Raw genomic sequence first — 16,447 nt, 5'->3', positions numbered from 1 at the left:
GGATGTGTTGCAAGCGACTCTCTTTGATTGGCTCTTTGACGCTTTCGGACCAATTGTGAGGCACCGAGGGGGCGTGGTTTTGACAGCTCCGCGCGGAGGGAGGGGGGCGCCAGAGATCGGGTTGAAGTCTTATAAAAAGGTGTTTGGAAAACGCTGGAAAAAAGAAGAAAAAAAAGAAAAAAGAAAAAAAGAGTGTTGCATGTGAACCGCCGCTTGAGTTGGAGTCAAGCTGCTCGGTTGCTTCACGCGCTGGGTGAAAATGGCAACGTGGGACGAGCGCGGCGATCCCAGCCGGGGCAGAGACGCTCCGATTCGGGTGGCTTGCCCACGCAACCCCCCCTTCACTCCTCTGAGTGCTCTATTTTGACTTTTAACAGCTAAAACGCCACCGATCCTTGCACAGTGACCTAATGGGTGCTTTTCTGCACGATTTATTTTATACACGCTCGACTTCCTCATGCAAAATCCTTAAAGGTGGGCTGCATTTGTCGTTTGAGGTGTCTTTATTAAGTAGAATGTTAACAATGCCCAACTGAGTTTAAAGAGCCTTCATAATTTGTTTAGCCACCGTGCTTATTTGCATGCTTTTCTCTTTTAGCTGTTCCGGGACACGCAACACATGAGGAAGCAGCAAAGTGGGGTTGGAGAGTGACCTTTTGCGGTTAATTGCAGTTTTTTTGTTAGGTTAGCATAAAAATGGTAAAAGTAAGAAAATAATCCGTTTCAAATACAGTCCAAACACCAACCCAAAAATGAAAAAAGAACAATTTATTCAAGTGTGATTATGAGATCCACGTTCTTGAGGAATGAGCTGACGCAGGCTGCAATCATGACTCAAATCCAGGAGATGGCGGCAGTGAGTAACAAAGTCTGAAATTTTGGACAGCACCTTTAAAGGGACAGATTGTAATATTTAGTGCCTCCTAGTGGTACAAAAACTTGAATTCAGTCGTAAAACATTGATCTGAATAATAGGCAAAATACATTAACTATCACACCAATATGTTTTTATAAATATTCATAGGTCTCAAAACTTGTTTTCCTTTTACATAGCGGAATCCATTACGAGTAGTCACCGCCATGTTTGTTTGCTGCTACGCAGTACTCATTTTTGTTTACATTTGACATTACAGTGCCTTTTAGATATCAAATATGACACGATGTATTTTTAAGGCATATGCAAACGAATTGAATTGGCAGAAGATGTTGTAAATCAGTGATCCCCAAAGTGTGGCTCGTGGGCTGAGAACATCCCGCTTGCACATGTGGCTCGACCCCTGATCAACACCAGAGAAGCTTTTAGCGTGAAAAAGAACGTTGGTTGTAATAGGATTAGAACCAGGGTTGGAATAGTGAGAACGCCAAACTACTGGACTACCAGTGGTACAGTTGACATATGAAACGGCATTGATTTTCATGCCATGATCACACTATCTTTAGTCATGGTACCACAGACAAATGTTAATTGTCTAGCACATTTCACATGTTGCAATGACAACAAATTCTATTCTATTCTATTCTATTCTATTCTATTCTATTCTATTCTATTCTATTCTATTCTATTTTAGTCTATTATCTTCTAAATTTCTGATTTACAATGCTTAGAATAGAATAATAGAACTAATAGGGATTGTAACATGTGAAAGGTAAACACTGAAATTAACATTTGTGTCTTGTTCTATGACTAAAATAGTGTTATAATGAGATAAAACCTACTGCCTTTTTGCATGTCATCTATACCAATGCAGGTCCAGCGCTCTGACGACTAGGATGATCGTGGACCTGTCATGACAGAAAGTTTATATTTCATGGCATTTTTTTCTGAGAAGAACGAGTGTTATTTGGTTATTTTTTAAAATCATAAATAAGGTGTTATTATTTTTTTCTGAGTTTTGTTCTGTGAAGGATCCAGAAGGATTATTTGATTGTGGCTTTCTGGAATTTTCTTTTTACATTTAGGTACTCCTCAAATCGTTATACCTTTACTGTTACAAACTGATACCTCATCAGAGAAATGGAAAGTTATATGGCCCTCACAGGAAAAAAATGGTACTCTGTGGTTAATGCTCATCTTTTGCAGTGGAATAAAATATCTATTTATTACAAAAAAACTGTAAATCAAGCCATCCCTCGGCTGCACGCTCAGCGGCGCGTGTCTTATCCTCTCTGGCATCAAAACAGCAACAGATATTGCGAATCATAACCAATCAATCGCGCAAGCGAATATAGAACACTTCCCGGCACCAGTCGCACCACGCAGGCAACAATTCAATTTTCAAGCTGCGCGCATCTCCAGCGTGGCAGTTAAACGCATCCGCCACACTGACGCGTATTATATTAATCCCCCTTTTTTTGTGTGTTGCGTGTTATCCTCATGCAAATGTTCCGCTTATGTGGCGTTATTAAGCGCGTCTGTCGTCATCCTTTTCTCTTAACGTTGACAATGTTCTACAGATTTAATACTTTGAAAGGTTTAAGCTTCCCTCCTCCCCTTGCGCCTGGATATGAATAGAGCTTATAGATTTGTGTATATGCCGGAGTGATTGCGGTATTATGGAAGGAAGGCGTGCAGCGTGCATGTGCAGACAGCCGCGCACTTTACACTCCGCTTTAAGCCCAAATTCGCAAGTAAACTCTAAAGAGCTGTGACCACTCGCTCACCTCCAGCCGACGCTGCAGGAATTGTCAATTCTTCGTCACGCTCCACTGTGCTTCTTTTCCCTCGATCAATACATATTTCTATTTTCTTTGCTATCTAATTTCTTGCCTTTATTTCGACGCGTTTGGCCGAAAGGCCACTTTGCGTGCAAGTGCGTAAAAACCTCACATGCACGCAGGCGTTTAAATTAGGAATTGACCATGCAAAATGAAGTTTTGCAATAATAATAATAATAATAATAATACACAATCACCTGTGGGTGTGTGTGTGTTCATGCATGCAGTGTGTCTCCCGGGGGGTTACACACATTGATATTGGGCTTATGTGTCGCCTGTTATTGATTTCGCGCAGAAAACAAAAGCTGTTGATAAGCCACAGACAAATCTGGCGAAAGGAGACACGAGAGCCACTAAATCCGCTGGCTACATACACTATAGACTTATTCAATAAAAGAAGAAGGTAAAAAATGATGTAGCCAATCACAATGCACGTACATTTTCAATTTATGTCAACATAGATGGAGAGACTTTAAATTTAATGCACAACGCTGAGTTATTTCTGAGGACATTTTATGACAATAGAAATAATAAATATTATGATGGAATGGTCACTTCCAAATCAAAATGAATTATTTTCTACAAACACAAAAGAAGAAAGTGTACGTTATAAAAGCAGCTGGATTGAGAATGATCCGCAATATACTTAATCTGATTTACCCCAATTTCTTTGGGTTGTTTTGCACAAAACTGCCCTCGAAATGGAGCGTTTCCATAAAGAAACCACTAACTCGCACGCTCCAAATCAACATATCACAGTGTTGATATAATATTAAAAAAAAAGGGTCGCTTTGTTTGAAATTGTTGCAAAATGTCGAGTGATAGGTATGTTTTTTAAAAATTGGGCCACTGTGTTAGAAAAAATTATACAAAAATGAGGTCATACTGAATATAAAAACTTTAAAAAGCAGGTTAATTTTATCAAAAATGGTTATTTTGTTTAAAAGATGAAAATTGAGTCCATTTTGAAATATGTTAAAAAATGAAAATAACAAAAAAGAATCAAAATCAATATAAAGTCACATTCTTTGAGCACATTCATAACAGTTATGTGTAAAAAAATTGGGTCAAGGTTCAATCAAATTTTCTTTTTTTATTGTAATCCATTTAAACTAACAAAAATGATATTGATTTATTAGCAACCTGCAAAAAGGGTGCCATTTTGGTCACAAAAATACCAAAAATTGTGCCATGGTCTTCACAAATACCCCAAAAACCTGGGTCATTTTCTTAAATACTCATGTTCTATAGTTCATGAATAACCTATGTTTCGTGTTGGCGATGTCTGTGAATTGCAACATCCATTTTGGCCTGGTCATCCTGGAAGGGGGGTGACCTCATGTTCTGCCCCTTCTCAAGGTTTCTTCATTTTCCTCATGTTGAGGTTTTTGAGTTTTTCCTTGCCCTCATGTAGGTTTTAGATCAGGGAATGGTGTCATAATAGTCTCTGGTTTGCAATAATCTGTGGTCTGTGCAGCCCTTTGAGACTCTTTGTGATTAAGGGATACACGAATGAACATGGCTTGACTTGACTTTAAAACAACCCAAAATATTGGGTTATTTCATACACAAGAACTCACAAAATTGGTCATTTTTGACATACATATGAAAAACGAATATATATATATTGAGAAGAATAATTTAGGATAAATTTTCTGTAAAATTCTGGGTGCACTCTAAAAGGCTATGTGTCAAATAACCCAGTTTGGGTCTACGCTTGGATTTAACCAAATTTTTGTCTAGTTAAGTTGTCTTATTTAGTGGACAACAACCCCCCAAAAAACATGTTTTTTTTTAAATAGATGTAATGAAAAGAAATGATTAAAATATTTTTAAAAGACATTTAATTAAAAAAAATGTTAATTTGTTGGTAATAACACAAAAGGGTCATCTTATGACAAAAACCCCTCCAAAACAAAAGAAAAATGTACCCCCAAATTTTGTCATACTGTACCAAAAGATGTGTCACTTTATTCGAACAACCAAAAAGATCAAAGAGAAAAAAAATACTTTACAAAATCAAAAAAAACCACAAAGGAGTCATTCTAAATGCTCATTTGTGGCCCCTGGAATTATAGTTTGATGCCCCTGCCTCGATAGTGAAGTTAAAGGGACAGTGTGTGTTATTTGACCACTAGATGTTGTGGTAGTATGTCATGCGACTGAAAACAAGTGCTAAATATCACAAGTAAAAATGGAAATTATGGAGACTCAAAGTGACTCTACAGTAAAGAACCATTATCCTTCTATTTTTCTGCCCAGACTTCTGCAGGGTTTTTGGCTTTTCTGAATACCCGTAGCAGCGAGATGGCAGACACTCATGTCAGCTCTCTCTAGAAACACCTAAGTTCAAGTATATTTGCTAATTATTTAAATCAATACTTTTTAATTGACATTTTCTACCACTAGGAGTCACTGAATAACACACACCGTTTCTGTAAGTGTAGCCCTAGCTGATTAATGATTAATTTATTACTGAGTGATTGATTTGTTTTCATGTAAAGTTTTGATGTTTTTTTTTTGGATGGTATTTCATGTAGGAAATCATAAAAAGGATTTTGAAAAAATAGCGGAATGTTTTTAGCTGATCTTTTTTGCGCAAAACCTGATCTGGCCTGACTTTACCAAGACAAGATTGTTCAATCCAACATGGCGGCGCATGGATACATGCTTGCGGCTCGTCCAGCTAATCTTCTATTTATTGCCGTTCTCTTGTCTTTTTTGCTTTCACTTTTGGACACATGTGTGGCCAAAAACACTTACAGTAGGGACGAACTTATTCGGTTGGGTGGGCGTCTAAATTTCGACTTTTCGGGCACTTTTTATAACGCCTATGATATACCGAGCGAACTTCAAAGAGACCCGGCATCCTTGTGGACAGCTATTCCTCTTAATAAACGACGGCGGCGGCCCCGTAAAGAAAGAAAACAGAAACGTGGTTGCCGTGCAGGTAGATGTGTGAAGCGTGTGAAGTCCAAGCAGCAAGATGGACGCGAGGATGGACGCGAGGATGTAACTAATTCCACCATTCATTCCTCGCCGGACAACCGACGCTTTAAACTCAGCGCTCACGAACGGCCACAACGCCGGGAGCTTTTGAAGATCTCGACAAAGACTACAAAGAGTTCAGCTAAGTCAAATGATTCAGCAAAACTGAAATTTGGTCTGTTAAATATTAGATCGCTTGCTCCAAAAGCTTTACTTGTTGATAACATTATTCGTGATTATAAACTTAACTGTATGGGTCTTTGTGAAACGTGGTTACGCCCGGATGAGCACTTAGCGCTAAATTATGCCTCTCCCCCAGACTACGAGAGTAGTCATATAGCACGCACGCTGAAAAGAGGTGGTGGTGTTGCGCTAATCTCTGAAAAATCGCTCAAATTTAATACACGTACCTCTAATAATTACAAAACGTTTGAGGCTCTTGTGATGCGGTCCCCTCAATTGTCAATTGATGTAATAACTATCTATCGTGCACCTGGGCCATACACAACTTTCTTAGACGAATTTGCTGAACTTTTGTCTGAACTAGTAACCTATGCAGACAAAATTATAATTATGGGAGACTTTAACATTCATATGAACTCCCCACACAGTTCACTTACTATTGCGTTTAGTTCTCTAATTGATGCATTTGGTTTTACTCAACTGGTTGACTTGCCAACCCATAAAAATGGGAACACGCTAGACTTGATTCTGACTCGAGGAGTTTTAACCTCAAACATTATGGTGCTACCGTGTACTACTGTTATCTCTGATCATTATTTAGTGACATTTGAGGTGCTAACTAAATGTAGAGTTAATAAAGATGAGGGATTTAGCGGACGCAATATAAGCACTGGCACAGTTTCTGAGCTCTTTGAACTCCTTCCTGGAGCAGTTGCGTCCTTTCCTAAATACAATGGCTCGATTGACTCACTCATGAATGAGTTCAATACCACCCTGACTAGTGTGCTGGATTCAATAGCGCCCATAAAACTAAAATCACGTCCTAAAAGGCGCACACCTTGGTTTACTGATGAAACTAGAACCCTTAAAAAAGAATGCAGGAAATGGGAGAGAAAATGGCGCGCTACCAAGCTTGAGGTTTTCCATCAAACCTGGTGTGACAGCTTGTTAAAGTATAAAGCGGCCCTTGCCTCTGCAAAATCGGCCTACCTTTCGAAGGTGATTGCGTCTCAAAAGAACAACCCCAAAGCCCTTTTTGACACTGTATCATCGCTTACAAGGCAACAGCCTATCGCAGACAGTTCGACACACTCTGCTCAGGAGTTAATGGTCTTCTTCACTAAGAAGATTCAATGCATACAGGAAGAAATTGCAAAAGATATTGTTAGTACCACACGTATTAAAGGACTGAAATTTACAGATGCACGACAGGGTGGCTGCCCTGGGAAAATGGCCGGTTTTAGTGAACTGTCACTTGATGATCTCAAACAAGTGGTGAATGCGGCCAAACCGACAACTTGCCAGTTCGACCCGCTCCCAGGTTCACTTATTAAAAGTCTTTTTAGCGTCCTTGGGCCTTCAGTTCTAAATATTATAAATACATCACTCTCCTCAGGTGTAGTTCCAGCAGCTTTTAAGTCCGCCGTTATTAAACCCACACTGAAACGACCCAACCTTGATCCAGAAATATTAAGTAATTACAGACCTGTGTCAAACCTACCTTTCCTCTCTAAAGTACTCGAAAGAGTAGTGGCACAGCAGCTGAATGCTTTCATATCCGAGAATAACCTTTTTGAATCCATGCAATCAGGATTCAGGGCTAACCACTCTACTGAGACAGCTCTGATCAAGGTAACAAATGATCTCCTAATGTCAATGGATTCTGGCGCTTCATCACTTTTGCTGCTGCTGGATCTTAGTGCTGCTTTTGACACAGTGCGCCACAATATCCTACTAGAACGGTTGGAAAAATGGATTGGTCTCTCAGGAGCTGTCCTCTCGTGGTTCAAATCCTACCTCTCAGATAGGACGCACTGTGTTAAATATGGTGAAACGACATCTGAGCCCTTTAATGTTACCTGCGGTGTTCCGCAGGGTTCAGTGCTCGGCCCCCTACTTTTCAACATTTACATGCTTCCATTAGGTGATATTATTCGCAAGTACAATATCAGCTTCCATTGCTATGCAGACGACACTCAACTATATCTTCCGTTGGAGGAATCTTCCACACTAAACTGTGGAAATTTGGAGGCCTGTCTCACTGAGATAAAAGAGTGGATGTCACTCAATTTCTTGCGTCTTAACTCTGAAAAGACTGAAATGTTAGTCATTGGTCCTTCTAAATGCCGGGACTTATTCTCAAAAACTGCTGTGAACATTGACAAATGTCACATCACACAGAGTGACTCAGTTAAAAATTTAGGTGTCATATTTGACCCTGATCTATCCTTTGAGATGCATGTAAAGCAAATTACTAGAACTGCCTTCTTCCATCTTCGCAACATTGCTAAAATCCGTTCAATACTGTCTCAGTCTGATGCGGAAACAATAATTCATGCATTTGTTACCTCCCGTCTCGATTACTGCAATGCACTACTCTCCGGTCTCCCGAAGTCCAGAATCAAGTCTCTTCAGCTAGTACAAAATGCCGCAGCGAGGCTCTTAACCAGGACAAAAAAGTACGATCACATAACACCGATTTTGGCTAACCTGCATTGGCTCCCAGTTAGCCAAAGATGTGACTTCAAAGTTCTCTTAGTATTGTACAAAATCATACATGGACTTGCTCCCTCTTATCTTTCAGATCTGATCTGCCACTATGTCCCGGTCCGAAGCCTACGATCTGAGAGTGCTGGTCTTCTGATGATCCCGAGAGCAAAAAAGTCTTCTGCTGGTTCGAGAGCGTTCTCCATCCGGGCACCGGTGCTGTGGAATGCTCTTCCCCCTGAGATTCGATCTGCAACCTCAGTGGAAATGTTTAAATCTAAACTTAAAACTCACTTCTACTCCATTGCATACGAATAACCTACTCCTCTTGTCGGTTGAAAATAGTTTGTGTAATATAGTGTAACAATCTGTGAAGCCCTTTGAGACTCTTCGTGATTTAGGGCTATACAAATAAAAATGACTTGACTTGACTTGACTTGACAATGTCTTCGGCGGCCCCCCAAGTAAATTGAAGTCCAATCGAAGAGTGCACTACCCCAAAATCTAAAAAAAGAGATATAAAATATATTGAGATTAAAGTATACAACGTTGATTTATTGCTCATTTTAGTAAAATTTTTGAGGGAAAAATCCACCATTTTCTCCTCATAAATCCACCCTTAAGTGCAAATATTTAATAAAATTCCTTCTGACATTATGTGCTATTATTTTTTACCTTTGTTATTGTTACGTTTATTAAATGACTGGACCCCAAATGTATAACACTAAATATATTACCAAAAAGATAAGAAATGTATGTATAGGTACACCAGAACCCATAAAATGGTCAATTTCTGACCCAATTTGGGTAACCTTTGACCCAAGTGTTTTTAGAGCGTAAATAGAAATGCACAGTAAAGGTTCAGGCAAGACGTAAGTGTAAAATGTTCCCATGCTTTTTGTGCTCTTCCCAAACAATCCCCCCTCTCCATTAGAAGCACACTTCAATTTAGTGGAAGGTGCCATCAAACAAGAAGCGTTGTTGACTCGGCTGCGAGCTGGACGCCGCTTCATTTGCTAAGCAAGTAGTGGACGGTCAATACGCTGTATAAACTTTTACTGGGTTAGGGCTCCCAGGGACTAGGGGAGCCCGTAAAAAAAGGAATATATAGAAATAACACTGAAATACTCCATTTTTCAGAAATGGATGACATTCCCAAAACTGTTTTTTGTGTTGGACATATATCTCAGTTCCTTTCCGAGGTCATTGCGTCGTGCCTGTATACACACACCAGCCATACTGTGTAGGTTCATTAAGCAAAAGCTTCAAAGACATTCCTGGAATTGATCACGGAGCTGCAAGTGATGTAATGTATGCAGTCCTGTTTATTTGCAGATTGTTAATGATAAGCGAGGACAGACTTGGCGGCACCGCTCCCCAATGCAGGGGGGAGATTGCCTGGGCCCTAAACGCCACGCCACCAAAGAGAACACCCCTCTCGCCTACTCCAGTGTTGGAGATTAGCTTATTCGACTACTGTAATTGAATACAAACTTCCGGACATGTCCAATTGACGGACTAACGTCTTACTGAATGCTGGTTGTTTGCTCTGAAAAGACGGAGGCGCGGTAAAGAATTATAGATTATAGAACGCACTTTCCGGAATCAAAAAGTTTTGGGCATTCACCCCCCAGGACTGCTAACCTCTCAAACATGTTGATATTTCAGCACCGCCGACTCTTTTTGTGTGTTTTTGTAGTCTGCAGGTAACCCGGTTGATGAAAAAAAATTTCAGTTAATTAGGGGATGTGTTTATTGACAGCCAAGGCTCCAGACAAACAAGGAATAGAAAATCCCATGCTTGTGGGTTATAACCATCGAGGGGCACTAAAAGCAAAACAAAGATGACTGAAGTCGCTCTCAAGAATAGCCGCTAGCTAACTATTGTGGGGGCTATTGATTTTGCCAAACTTGAGATAAGAGTCAAAGTAGTATAAATATATATTGTTTTCATAATAATTCAATTCATTTAGTCCCCTGATGGAAATTCATTTTCATTGACTGTAACAGAGGGGTACAGTAAGTGCTCATGCAGCAGATTGTGCGCCCAATGACCTATTTACAGCACCTAGTATTCCCATCAGTCTCTCATGTGAGCACTAATAGGTAGTTCGCAGGGTGTTATGGCTATGTGCACTGCAAATAGTAAAACAACGCGAATTGGGTCAAAAATCGACCAACCCAATATTTGAGTTGGTTTGTATCCCAGGTCCAGTGATGTTTTGCAGAAACAACCCCAAAAAATAAATGCTTTTTATTTTTTTGTACAATAAAATTCTGTAAAATACAGTACTTTTATTTTAAGTAACAAAATATAGTTCATTTTTTACCAAACAGTCTGAGTCATTTCGTCTGCAACAACGCGAAGTAATTAGGTCGTTTTGTGTAAAGTAATCCTCAAAAATGGGTCAAGCATTTGAGTGTAAACATGCACGCTTAAAACGTTGGAGCAGAAAAAAAACCAAATTGGGTTTTCAAGAGTGATTTCAAGCACGTGCGTGCAATTTCATTTTATTCTAAGATTAAAATGGTGAAAGTGAGATACAATTGTTACAGTCCAAATGCCAATCCAAACCCCTAAAAAGATAAAAAAGGAAGAGTTTATTCAAGCGCATCTAAGAATTTCACTAACATGCACGCGCAACAAAAGGAGCTTGACAAAGCCTGCAATTATGATTTCACAGAGAAGATGACATCGGCAATGAGAATATTTTGAAGTTACGGAGTCACCTTTACACATTATGTCAGGATCAGAACGGAGACAGGACGCACTTGCTTGCGTTTCTCTTGGTTTTATTGGGAAGAAGGGAAAGGATAGTATATACGATTCGTAGATCGCTGGTTGCGGGGAGCAGGTTGCTCGGACGCGGAAGTGGTATTTCCGTGGCGAGCGATGGCGGTGTCAAGAGTGGGAAAAAAACAGATCAGTAGCCGGGACGGGGGAGCAGAATCGTAGTCGAGATCAGAAAAGGGGTCGGAGCCGGTAAACAGACGGGAATCAGAACAGGAGAGAGTCAGGGTCGAAAAACTTGCCTAGCGTAAGATGAGGTTCGCAGACGTGCTGACAACCGGTGACAGGAAGACAGATGTATAAAAAGTAATCGGTAGCCAATCAGCGTCCGAGGCAGTTGGCGCCAAAGGAGCAGGCTCAGGTATCTCGCCTCAGTAATCATGACATTATTTTGAAATTGCAATGCTGACAAACATTAATTGAATTAGATTTAATCGAATTGTCATAGTACTCTTCGTGAAACATGTAATAAAGACCTTGAATAGAAAAGACTTTCGAAATATATAGGAAATATTAACTATGTAGTGGTTAGAAAACTTGCCTAATAATAATGCAATTAACATCTAATATAAACGAGTAAATGGTTGCCTTGAATGCAGCAAACCAGTACTTCAGCATGCCTCATTTTTGGAGCATAACGTGATGGATAAAAAAATAAAAAAAAATAAAAAAAATGAAACTGTCAACAGCCGTCACCTCTAGGCAGTGCGATGGCGACTCCAAATGTCTCAGATGTGGACCATGTGTCAAAAGTCTTTAGGCCTTTATGTGCCACGAGGAGATAAGCATCTTCACCCCCCCCTCATGATCCCCACCAACCATCCTAACGTGAGGCTTACTCAAACCAGTTTTGCGTGCTAAAAGGCAAACAATAGCAAATCAGGAGCAGAGGGGGAAAAAATCCTTAGGTTATTTGTCGTCGAGTTAACACGGTATAAATACAGGGGGAGCATCCGCAGACGTGGGGGGAAGTGGTGCCCCCGTGATGTGGGCCTTGCCCCCCCCCACTTCAGCCTGGCCTCCTTCGCTTCCTTGAAGTCGCCAACTTTTCTTTTTTTTGTGTAGTCCATCCTCTCCATCCTCCTTTAAGAGGATCGCGGTATAAAGCACGGAATTCCTTCATCATCTTTGGGGCTGAGAGCGAGGGGTGGCTTCGCTCTCTTGGGGGGGTTAAGTGGGATAAGTGCGTGGCTCACGTCAAGCCGGCTACCCCCCGATAGTTTCTGCAAAATTTGCAACGGGGTCAGATTGGATTACCGTGTTTTGGTATTTTACGTGGGGACGGCGGAACTTTGAAATGGAAAACCATAAGCGGAAAGAATGAGGCCTGACCTGTTTGAAAGTCAAGTCAAGTCTAGTCAAGTCATGTTTATTTGTGATGCCCTTAATCACAAAGAGTCTCAAAGGGCTGCACAGACCATAGACTATTATAACACAATCCCCTGATCTAAAACCTACACGAGGGCAAGGAAAAACTCGAAAACCTCAGCATGAGGATGTCATGATTACCAACGTCAATCACTTTGATTGGCTCCCTATCCCTAATTAAACCCAGTCCTGTCAATCCCCTGTTGTCAGTCCGTCTGCGATCCTACGTTTATACAAGGCAAGCCTTTTTCGACCCTGACTCCCGCATGTCCCATTTTTGCTCCCGTTTGTCTCCGGCTACGACCTGTTTTGATCCCGACCACGTCTGCTCTCCCGTTACGGCTTTCGACCCATTTTTGATCCCGGCTTACGACTCGTTTCCGACCCCGACCACGCTTTGCTCTCCCAGTCCTGGCTTCTCTCCCTGACACCGCCATCGCTTGCTACAGAAAATTCACTTCCGTATTCAGATCACAGTCTGAGTGCGAGAGTGACTTGCTTCCCGCATCCAGCGAACACCGGATCGTGGGTGCAGCCCTTCCTCTTTCTTTCAATAAAACTTGTGGTAAACGTTACGCAATTGGGTCTTGTTTCTGTTCTGGTCCTGACAGAGGAAAATGAAGAAATCTTGAGAAGGGACTGCACATGAGGTAATCCCCCTTCCAGAATGACCAGGCTGCAATGGATGTTGCAATAACAAATAATACACAGATATTTTCAACATGAAATATAGTTTTTTCATATGCTATAGAACAGAAGTGTGTTTTAACCCAAGATTTAAACAGTTCCACTGAGGTTGCACTGAGGGGGAAGAGCCTAAAATAGTAATATGCATACACATAAATATATATTTTTATGGGGAGCTGAAATTGGGGGACTTCTATCACTCCAATTTTAAAACAAAATAGTTGGTCTGATTTAAAGTAGAATCGAACTTACGATCCAAACCGGTTGCCAGACAGTTGCAGGAGACATACAACAATTCACTCGTTCATTCACACCAAAGGGAATATTTGTAACTGCCAATTGACCTGCCATGCATGTCTTTAAAAATGGGAAGAAACACACAAGAGAGAACATGCAAAATCCTCATGGGGAGGTCGGTAGCTGGAATTGAACCCTGTACCTCCACGCCTAAGGGCTTTGCAATAACCTCCATGCTGCTCTACCACCCTCATTTAATACCGCAAAGTGATATCGATCATAAGTGATACCGGCTTGATTTCCACTCACATTGTATTCCTTTGTTACTGTATATAGATTCTATTGTTAAAAATGGATACCATATTTTCCAGACTATAAGGTGCACCTAAAAACCTCAAATTGGCCAGACTTTTGAAAGTACATCTTATAATACTGAACGCGTTATATACTGAAAAATATGGTGAATGCAATTAGAAATACATATTTACAATTAAATGATGCTGCCTGCAGTAACTGTTCTGCCATTTAGAAACACACATAGTGGTCTTTGAGTGCCCTCTTTGTACAAATTTTGTACAAATTACCAACTCTTGTTCAATTTGTTTTTAAATAATACCGCATACGGCAACTGTTACGCCTTTGAGGAACAAAGAGTGGTCTTCGATTACCCTCTCGTGCTTACCATGTTAATTGTCGTTTTTTAAAATTAACTTAAGTGGTGAAACTTGACATCATAATTTTAGTTTAAATGATTTAAGTTTAAACAGATCTATTTTGTTTTTTACACAACCGAGCTATTACTGTAGTCTTAATACCGTGTGGCTTATAGTCCAGCGTGCATTATATATGAAAAATATATCACCCAAAAATATTTTCTGGGGGTGCGCCTTATAATCCAGTGCGCCTTATAGTGCAGAAAATACTGTACATTAAATTGTTCGTGCAGCCTCGTGCACCGGTAGCTGGATTGATTTTTGGCACGTTCTTACCTCTGAAGTTGGGTCAAATTCTGACGGATGATGGCCAGTAGGTCATTCAACTTTGTGGGTCATTCAGTACATTGGATATTATGTGTGTGTGTATGTATATCTATCTATCTATCTATCTATCTATTATATATATAAATGAAAGGAGCATATTTGCATGCCACTCACGTGTCTCCATAAGTTGCTCCATGCTACCCCCCCTTCCTTTCCACTTCCCCCCTGCTTCTGTTGAAACTTGACCTTCAGTTTCTGGGTGAATTCACGGTTTTGTCAGTAGCGAGAACAACAATTTTTGAAGTGTTCGCGGCGGCGGCGAACTCAAGCGGCGGCAAAGTTGAGTGCGGTCAATTGAATCTCCCGCATGCCTCTGACGCCACGAATGCACCACGGCTGACCGCCCCCCCCCAAAACTGTCCAGGTCCCCCTCCCTTACCTCTTCCCATACTTATCACACACTATTGTTTTGGTTAGTTGTGCACAAAGGGGTTGAACTTATTAGAAAATATTGTTTTAAATTATTATATTCGTGAGGAATTTACCAAATCTTCACCAAAGTTAAAAAAACAAACAAATCCAAAATATATATTCAGGTTTATGGATTTATTGAAGTTGGTCTTGATTCAATTCATTTCAATCATTCAGCGGACAGGAATATTTAAGAACTAGAACAGGATCAGGACCCAAACGCATGACGTTCTCACACAAGCCTTTCATTTTATGGGAAATGGGGAGTCATGCACGTTAGGCAGCGGTCTGGCGTGGAAAGACAGGAAGCCAGAGGCCTATGAGATTGATTCCAATTGCCCAGTTGATATTGGACGGATGGGGTCGATACCGGACAGGACGGGACAGACAGGATAGATAATGAACCAGGATATCGAAAATAAACAGGACAAATTAGACAGGAACGAAAACTGGAGAAAATAATCAACAGGACAATAATAGACGGTAACTAAACTGAAAACCGATAGTAAACAGGAAAAGATAAACGGGAACAATACTGTACAGGAAATACCAACAGGGACAGGACGGAGTCGAAACCCACATCTTGCGGGGCAGAAGTTTGTTGAAAGCGCCCTGAGCTTAAAAAGATGCAAAGCCAATCTGTTAATGAGTCGCAGCTGGTGCCACATGGGCGGGGCCAATTGGACGCCATGGCAACCGTGACAGGAATAACATATGGAGAGTTATCATTACAGCCCCGAAAATCATTGGCTGCTCCCTGCCCATTTTTCTCCTGGCCACCACCTCTTTGACATTATGAAGTCCAGTAGGCGCTACAGGTCCCTTAATGCAAGGACTAACAGGTTCAGAGTTTCTTCCCTAGGGCCATCATCACCCTAGACAAGGAAGCAAAACAGTGAAATAATGTTTTCTTGCGCATGATTTGGAATTTTGTTGCCGTTAAATATTATTCCACTAATTCTCCTGAACTACAGTTACGATGCACGATTCATTTTACCGTAGCCTAGTCTTTAAGGACTACCTTGCAAATATTTTTGCCTATTTATCCTGACAGTTTTTTATCATCAGGATCGTTTTTGGGTAGGGGTTTGCTCCCCGACGTTAGACAGGTAATACTGGTTTCCATGGATACCAGTAGAAGGAGAAACCTCCTGATCTCACTCAAATACAGCACCTTCATCATCTGTTTGGCCTTGTTGTTTTGTGCTTTATACCGCGATCCTCTTCTCGTTATTACACCATCCCCTGGTGTAAAACCTACATGAGGGCAAGGAAAAACTCAAAAACCTCATGGCAGCGCACAGCGGCTAACAGCTCTTCAGCTACTCTTCTATTTATTACTGTTCTCTTGTCTTTTTTGCTTTCTTTTCTGGACACATGGATGGCCAATAATACCTATAGTTGGAGGAACCTATACAATTGGGTCTGCGTCTAAATTTCGACTTTTCGGGCACTTTTAATACCACCTTTGATATCCCGAACAAGATACTAAGAGATCCGGGATCTCCGTGGATAGCCAACCCACTTACGAAGCGACGGA

The 16,447-nt window shown here is 40.8% G+C and overlaps 1 protein-coding gene across 1 annotated transcript in view; it reads left to right on the top strand.

The window, feature by feature from the left end:
* Positions 1-16,447, top strand: part of LOC148350073 (uncharacterized) — a 407,697-nt gene that overhangs the window by 720 nt on the left and 390,530 nt on the right. The window lies entirely within an intron of this gene.

Source organism: Urocampus carinirostris, chromosome 16 (assembly GCF_059441175.1).
Source record: "Urocampus carinirostris isolate Australia breed hairy pipefish chromosome 16, RoL_Ucar_1.0, whole genome shotgun sequence".
NCBI classification, from domain to species: Eukaryota; Metazoa; Chordata; class Actinopteri; order Syngnathiformes; family Syngnathidae; genus Urocampus; species Urocampus carinirostris.
This window is presented reverse-complemented; position numbering and strand designations above follow the sequence as displayed.